This window comes from Anser cygnoides, chromosome 3 (genome assembly GCF_040182565.1).
Source record: "Anser cygnoides isolate HZ-2024a breed goose chromosome 3, Taihu_goose_T2T_genome, whole genome shotgun sequence".
Lineage (NCBI taxonomy): Eukaryota > Metazoa > Chordata > Aves > Anseriformes > Anatidae > Anser > Anser cygnoides.
In genome coordinates, this window is record NC_089875.1 from 30694348 (window position 1) to 30703004 (window position 8657).

Genomic DNA, 8657 nt, shown 5'->3' on the forward strand with positions numbered 1-8657 from the left:
CTGGGTCTCCTTGAGCAAGCAATTACTTAATGCTGAAGAACTCCCGAGAGACCTTTCTTCCATGAATTTGCTATTTGTTTTTTGACTCATTCATACTTTTGGCTTCCCCACAAGTCCCGTGGCAAAGGTGCTTCATATTTAATTATTCTGAAAAAAATACCTTCTCACCAGCTAATAATTTGATCTGGCTTCTTGATGTTGTTCTTCCATGCTTCCACAAAATTCACCATTTTGCACATGCATGTATGTCGTTATCATATGCCTATCCATCTTTCTTCCAGGCTAAAGAGTCAGCCTATTTATCTCCTCTCATGTGGAAGTTGTTTCCTAAGTCTGAATACTCTTCACCTTTATTCTCTTCCTATGTTTTTTCATATGATTTTTAACACGAAAAGGCTAGACAGTCCTCACAAGGTGAGTGAACTGGACTTACACACAGCATTAGAAATGTGTTTTTTGTTCTGCTCTCTCCCTAATTCCTAAAATTGTCTCCTTAACTGTTACTAAAACTGAGTTGATGTCTTCAGACAGCTACATACTGTGAAGCAGTATCTAATTTAGAGTTCACCACCGTGCATAGCTAGAAAAAGTTCTGCCCACCATATGTATTCCCTTTAACTTTTCAGTTTGAACATCCTGAGCAGTTTTGCATCAGCAAGCTAGCATATCTCCTTATCTGATACCCCAATATGCTGAAAGCACGTCCCAGCACAGGTGACGCTGGGACTCTGCAGGTTGTCTCCCCGCTTTTCCCAGTTTGAAAATTCACAGTCCAATTCTTTATTCCACAGCTTTTAACAGGGTATCTGAAGTTCTTGGTCAAAAGATTTTTGGAAATCCAACAACCCCTCAGATGAACAATCCATGGGCACATACCCATTGTCACGGACTTTCTGTACCAATTCCACAGGGAAGCTTCCCCATTATATCACATAGACCCCGAGTTAGTTCATTCTGTTCCTCTACTCTGGTGTCACCCGTTTGCCTAGTACAGGAGCCAGCCTCACTGCTTTTGTACCACTACCACTGCAGGTCCTCAAACCCTCCTAAAACAGAGCTCATTTTAAAAGCTGGTTTCACATTTGCCATTTTCCATTCCTGACACCAATGCCAGCTGAAGAATTAGCTTGCACAACAGTTAACACATGGACACAGTTAACACATTTGTTTGGTTCACTCCCTTGGGCGACTATCATCTAATCCTGGCAGGCTTTTTGCTATTCATTATCAATTTGTTCACAGATTTGACAGTTTCCCTAGCTTATCCCCTCCACAGAAAGGTTTTTAGTGCAAGGCCTTTTTAAGCTCTTCTGTAGATGACACCAAAGGGAAAAAAAAATAATAGCCTTTCTCTTGGGTTTCAGCTTTTTTTTTTTTTTTGTATCTATCAGCACTACAGATCCCGTTTCAGATGTATTTAAATTAAAATTTATTATTTTGTTATTGCATTAGCAATGATTCCTAATTTTCCCATAGATTCATTTTTGGCTTGTCTGATTATATTTTAACTTACCAAAGCACACATTCTTCAGTTTTCTTTGTTTGCTTTGGATTTATGCTTTCCACAGGATTTTTTTTTTTTACCCCTGCCGCTTCCAATATTATAGTTACTCCCTTACTCTACCATTTAAATTCTAGTTTGTATTTCTAATTTTCTCCATCTCTCCCCTCCACCCCCCAAAAAACTATTTTTCTGACAATTTTTCCAAAACCTGGATAAAAGTTCTATTCTTTCTTCCCTTGCTCTTATAGTTTATCTGCTTCAGATAATTATTCTTACAGGCTGCTATCAATCAACATTTTTCCTGAATTGCTTTCACAGGAACTCCAGTCTCCATGCATCTTTTTCACTAAGTTAAAAAGCCAAAGCGCGATCATTTCTTTGGTTTGTGTTAAGAAAAAAAGCCTCCTAACAGTTAATTATTTATCAGAGCACCTTACAGTCCTATTCATCATTACTTTCTTACAGGCAGAGAGATGAAGCAAAGAGCTAATAAGGCCAAGACATGCACAGCATTCTTAGTCCTAGAGCACCTACAAAATTCAGTGTCTGGTACTACGTGTGGAATTCACAGACCCACTACAGAAAACAAAGCTCATCCACCCCCCAGCATCACAACCCCTCACTTTTTTTTCCCCCTATATCAATTTGCTCAGACCATACAGAAAGTCTGTGGAAAAGCAGAAATCTGAATAATGATGCCCTAAGTGTCAGGACATTGCCTAACCCATTGAAACAATCTTCTACCACTGAAAAGAAAATTATCATAGATATGAATTTGGAGAAAACTTTTGTCTCTTTCTTGAATTTCTGCACCATTTTGGGACAGAGCTCACCATTAACCAATTATTTGATTATGTTTTTCTCATGAGAAGACTTTAGTGCCTGCCTAAGATGCAATTGTTTCCCAGAATAGTGGAAACCAAGGCATGTATCTTTATCTAAAATGATCAGACATACCACAAATTACATGCAAGATCACAGTTTTACTTTCATACTTTCTTCACCCTGCTTGAAGACTTGTGCTATACACCCACCTTGCAACAACTAAAAATATAAGTTCCTAAATACCGTGTAACTAGAATTTTCAAAGAACCTTTCAATTCTTACCTTCTAAGGAAAGCAACCAAAGGAAAAACAGGCCTAACAGTAGTTTCATGATAAGTGCCTCTATGAACAGACAACTTGGAGCGCTGTTGGTTAGCGTTTACGGCTGCTAGGAAAGAAATTCCCTTCTTTTTCCTCTTTTATATTCTACCAGGTTGATAACTCAGCAGCCATAAAATTTATTAGCCTCTTTACCTTTGGAAAGCAAAACAACGATAACATTCGCATTTCTTATTTCAAGGAGCTGTGCAACCTTAGTTTATAAACAGCCCCATCCATGGGTCAAAGGAGTAAAGTGGCACAGCTTCTCCCACTTCTCCACTAGGCACTCCAACCCAGCATTTTGCTCATCCTTTCTGTCCACGAGACATCAGCTACATGATTTATCAGAGAAGACTGCAGCTGGGAGCAGCAGTAGCTTTCAGGTTGCTGCCAGTGATAAGCACCACGCAGCACACCATGTGACTAGCAGGTGTATTTTATTGCCAGGGCAATGAATGAGCACTTAAAGACTTGCATAGTTCGCATATAGCAGACATGTTGTCCTCATTCTACTTTAAAACACTTTAACAGCTTGTTAGTGTCACACAGTGCAAAGCATGCAAACTCTCTCATGGGATATAACGAAATCTGGTGTCCTGTTAAGACTTCTGCCTGTGTTCAGAGAGAACCAGTCTCTTTGCAGGGGAGCTCTCAGCAAATACCAGCACTAAGGTCACACAGGTCAACTTCCAGCAGAGTCAAGGCTCTTTCCTGCAGTGCACAACACAGTAACTTATTAGTCTGTCTCTACTCAACATGGAAGGAGGCTCAGTTTCTTAGGCTGCAGGGCAGTTGAGGCCTACATAGCAGGACACATCCACCCAAAGTTGTGTTCTTCCTCTTCTCTCCTTTTGATCTTTCCTTGCCTTCAAACAGCCTCATGCTGCGCCCCTCTTCCACTAGATCCAGAACCACCGCGTCCTTCCGAAAGCTGATTTATCTCACTGAAACTCCAAAAGCCTAAGTTTGAGTCCCAGAGCAGCGTGAAGAACAGAGACACCACAGAAGAGCATGGGATTGTCACGATCTGAGCAAGGAGAGCAAGTCCTGCATCCAACACAGCTCTACCTTGCGCTATGAAACCCTGCCCTGAAGTGAGATAATGTAAATATATCCCTCAAAAAGAGGCTGAGCTCAAACACTTCATCAGGGATGTATCACCTCTCCTGGCACATGAACCCATAAAGTTCCTGATAGTGGGAGAACAAGAAGAAAGGTACAGAGGGAACTAATGCAAAGCCAGTACGGTACCATCAGTGCTGGCAGTGGGCACGTTAGTGAAGACTTCTGCCTATATCCCACGGGATGAAGCAGTAGTTCTCCTTCTGGCAAGTTTTCCTTCATTGTGGCATTACTCATAGGTATCTGCCAAGACAAGGCACTGGTGACAAGCAGTATAGCTCACTCTGCCCTCATTATGTCAGAGAATGCTCAACAAACAGAATTTCACACTGAGCTGACCACGAAGTAGTAAGGTCCTAAGGCCCAGGCTGATCAGACTCATACACTAGTTTTCCTGATTTGAACAAGCACCATGACCTGACAGCTAAAGTGCCAGTTCAGGGCATACCATGCCTATAGCGCACCACAGGCACTCCAGCAGTGCAGAGGAATTTTGTATATACGCAAGTCAGTACCAAACAAGACAGCAGGACCGCATCAATGTTTATATTTGGGCAGTCAACCAAAGCGTCAAGTATTTGAGCATACATGCAGTATGCCCAAGTCGGCAAATCCCTGGCTACAACACCATCACAGCAGCCTGGTCACTTCTGCAGATTCAAAGAACACGCACAAGTGACTGCCAGACTGCAACATTACACTCCCAAGCAAGACTCTGCTATTCCTTCAATTACAGCATTCAGGGCTAACCTCTGAAGAGCAGCCTGTTGTCCTAACACAAAGCACTGGGGTGTCCTCTGGTCTCTTCTGAGCTTCCTGACACCCAACTGAACCTCCTGCAGAGATAATAGGAGAATGTTTAAGAAGGGCAGCTGCTTCAGTAAACAGCTTAAAATGCTTAAACAAATCACTGACACCCCTGATATCTCAGGCAAGATAGCTCATCCTTCAAATGGCTTTTTATGGCTTTATGACTGAAATTTGATATTATTGGAGGAAATGCATTGGACATAGACCTTGCACCCACTTCACTTTGCAAAAAATGGGAAAGTAAAATTTATTTTGAACATTAACAGCTATTATGGAGAATAACATATAAGTAGGAATCTGCACAGATAGGAGAAAAGTTCCTCCACCCCCCCCCCCAGTCTCTAACCTCATCCCAGCACAAACATACCATAGGCTTCACCAGTACAAACAGCTGCTCACCTCCAGCATAACAGCATACTCAATTCTGAGAAAGAGGAGCATGTTCCACTTCAGGGTCTCACAACAAGAAACATAGTTTGACACCCTAGCTCCTTTGACCAGGAGTAAGGTAACAAAAAACTAGAAGTTTACACACTGTCAGAATAACACAGGGACCAGCAGCTCCCCAAGCTAGGTTGAAATGGAGCTCCTGGGGCCATTGGCAGGGTTGGTGAGGCCCCAGCTGAAGATGGTCAAGGCCATCATGGCCTGTGAGTCAGTATGGCACTGTGCAGATGGGAGTTATCTCTAGTGGTCTTTGTCATTAAGTACAAGGGTTTGTGGCTGTTTCATTCCTCAGCAGAAACTTCTCATTAAGTCTGAGAAACAGCCTCCTTAATGAACTGGAAGTGTTTAAATTTTAGAGAGAAAGCCTCTTCTTCACTGTACATCAAACAAAAGAAGGAAGGTAGCATTAATTCACACATTTGCCATAAACCACAGCTCCAAGAGTAAGAATTAAGTCTTTAGACTCTGTGACATGCTCCAGAAGGGAAATATCACTAACTGCAAGGCTTGTAAGTCTTCTGTAAACACTTCTTCCTACCACCCAAGCATCAAAATAGCTCCTAGATTGAACAGCAAATAGCAGGTGGCAGCAAAGATCAAAGAAGCTGGGAAAAGAGAGAAGAGAGAATTTTCTCACAGACAGAGAAGGTGTCAGAGATGAGCTGAAGCTTCTGCATCGCTGCAAGGACAAAGCTATATCTCTCAGAAGGTGTGGAGAGCTGCAGCCCATGAGCCAACCCCCAGCTGACAGCATTTAGGAATACCCCAGGGAACTGCAGCCACATAGCTAATTACTTAATGGTCTACACAGAACGTCTTCTGCCTTGCCTAAAGCACCTCCTGCTGCTGCTTGGGTGGGACAGGCAGCTGGATAGACTTTGTACCTGATCTTGACTGTGTTGTGTCAGTCGTCATCAGCCCTGGATGAGAAAGTTGATGACACAACTGCACGGAAGAGCTTTGTATGGAACATGGTAGTTAGGAGCAGTTCTGTGCCTCTGTATTTTCTCCAGCAAATGTACCTGTTTCACATATCTAGGCCCAAGAGAGTATAACGCTACAAAACCAAAAGTCAGGCCACTACTACAGCTCTAAAGTGAGCAACACCCAAACGTATATTCAAATACGTGCTCTCAAACATGTTAGTCAGAATTCCTGGCCCGTTGCTATGTTTATAGGTAGGTTATAATAATACCTAAGAGCTTCACCCCTCATACCTAGTATGGGAGCTAGAAGTGGGAAAGTCAATGGATTTCTCTACATTGCCTTTAAGTTTTGCTTTATCTGCTCACTCAAATGGAGCTTTTTCCTGCATTCCTTTTCCTCACGCGGAATATTGAAAACCAGAAACCTTGACAATCTATTTATGTCCTCACCTATAGGACCAGTGTTTTAAAATACAGAGTAATGAATCTGTGGCTGCACCTTTAAAGAAAAACCAACAATATAGCACTCAACCATTCATAATTAAAGCCAAAATGATTGCCATCACACACACAACCTTTTACTGTATGTTAGGGAAATAGTTCTTTCAGCTGCTAATAGGCAGAGGCCATATATCAGAGGATAATGTAATCACACGCACAGAACTATGATATTACACCAGCACAGCAGAGGACCTGTTGTTGAAATATAAAGCAGACTGATTCTCCATTTTATTTGAAGATTCAGCCTGTCTGTGACTTGTGAATGCTTCAGCTAATCCTACTGCCTAGCCACGGCTTTAGATCTTGAATTTTTTATTCAGGAAGCATATCCTTGCACTGTTCCATCCCATCACACCCCGACCTGCAATGGGTAGACCATTAGAGCAGTGTGGAACAGCTATGAATAAATCATATACCACAGTCAGACACGTTACGTTTCCTCATGATGTGCCATTGCCTTGTCTTGCTGCACTCCACGTTGCTGGTAAATTCAGTGCATGCTGCGGACCTAAACAGGAGATCTGCCACCACAGGAGAAGCCAGGAGTGCAGCAGAGGAGGGTCAAGGCATGAAGGGAGGCCAAGGGCAGGCAGAGACATCAGCCCCAGGGCAGGAATCCCGCAGCAGCAGGCCCGAGCGCTGCCCAGTTTAAAGGAGGCTGCTACCACCTGCTGGAGGGAGTGCAAATAGCGGAGAAGAAGAAACCAAAAGTTGATTTGGTCATTCCGGGCAGGAGCTGGAATACACCTCTCCACACGTGGTGAGGCTACAGAAAGCGGACAAAATGCCTTCTCATATTTGGCTCTCCCCTTAAAACACAAGTTTCTGGAGCTGCTGGCAAGGAGGCTCTTAGGTGTTTCTATCGTGGCTTTCAGAAAGGAATACCTGTAAAAACAAGTGCAAACACAAAGCCTCAAATACACTTCTGAATGTGAATTTGTCTAAGCTGAGCACATGACTGGAGCACTGGACTCTTCACTTGGATATCTGGGATTGGCAGAGCTGCTATAGAGACTTGAACTGTGGCAATAAATAAGTATCAGTGAGATCACTGCTGAAGTTATGTCCATGTTTTGGATAAGCTGTGAAGCAGCAGCCGCCTGCAAACACCCAGCAGTAGGTCAAGGCAGCAGCATTACAATAAAACCTCAGGCCCAAAAAGTGAATGAAACTCAAAATTTAACCCTTATGCCTGCAGGGGGGCACAACCTCCCGCAGTGAGTGTGACTGGCAAGGGCGCAAGCCCTTTAGCCGCTGGCATGGAAGGAAAGCCCAAAGCACATCTCCATCAGCTGTGCCTGGCTCTGCCGCGAGGCTGGTCCTACCCCAGCCTCCCTCTGCAGATTGCGGAGCTGGCACAGGTCCCCTGAGCCCCCATCACCTGTCACAAAAAGAATGGTGTACCCTTCTGCCAAAAGCTGGAGCTGCTCTTCACTGCCTTTTCTAGCAGCTTCTGGGCCTTTAATTTTATTATTAAAAATTAATAATATGACTGGAAACTAAAATTCAGATCTGGGAAGAGTGACACAGCAGCCAGTTTCCAGTGTGCCTGGCACTTGAAAGAAGAACACGTATGAAGTGCTACCCTCTTCCCATCTTAGCTGCGAGTCTACAAAGGCTGTCACAGCGTCAGTGGGGAAAGAAAGGGCCAGGGGCTGTACCCAGCAGGGTGAAGTGAGCTCTGCTCCCCTCTTCTGCATGGGGAGCTGCCAGTGATCCCCACCCAGCTCAGGGAGAGCTTTTGGAGCCTGTCCTCACCTACAGTGACACAGCAGAGCTCCCATCCTTGGACATGCACACCGTGTTGGGTCTGCTTCTTTGGCTGTGCACATAAGAATATACCCTGAGGGGGCTTTCAGGGTGAGTGGGCTGCAGATCATGCCATCGGTGAAATCCCCCCAGCTCCACAGAAGCGAGGAACCCCAGTGCTGGGTACAGGGTTGTCCCTCAGCTCGTCACTGCCTTTCTGCTGGTCAGCTGAGGCCCAGCTATGGCCGAGGGCGCCAAACAGCACAACTCAAGATTTGGAGATCCTCTGCAAAAGACTCTTTGCTCACATTACTGCAGCATGAGGATTAGTTTAAGTCTCTGGGCTGCAAGAAGACCAGATCCTTCCCATGGCCTCATCTTCAGCTGGCCCCTCTGTTATCAGATCAGGAGATAATGCTGGTTTCTGAAGAGCCCTGTTTACAGCCCCAGCC

The 8657-nt window shown here is 44.1% G+C and overlaps 1 protein-coding gene across 2 annotated transcripts in view; it reads right to left on the reverse strand.

The window, feature by feature from the left end:
- PLB1 (phospholipase B1) overlaps nt 1-5575 on the reverse strand; it is an 85274-nt gene extending 79699 nt beyond the window's left edge. The window contains exons 1-2 of one of the 2 annotated variants that reach the window (XM_066993817.1): nt 4982-5575; nt 4523-4608 (exon numbers count right to left, since the gene is read on the reverse strand). The gene's annotated coding sequence lies outside the window, so the exon portion shown is untranslated. The remainder of the gene's footprint in view (nt 1-4522; nt 4609-4981) is intronic. The other variant, XM_013171069.3, reaches the window with a different exon arrangement.
- Between the last annotated feature and the right edge of the window lie 3082 nt (nt 5576-8657).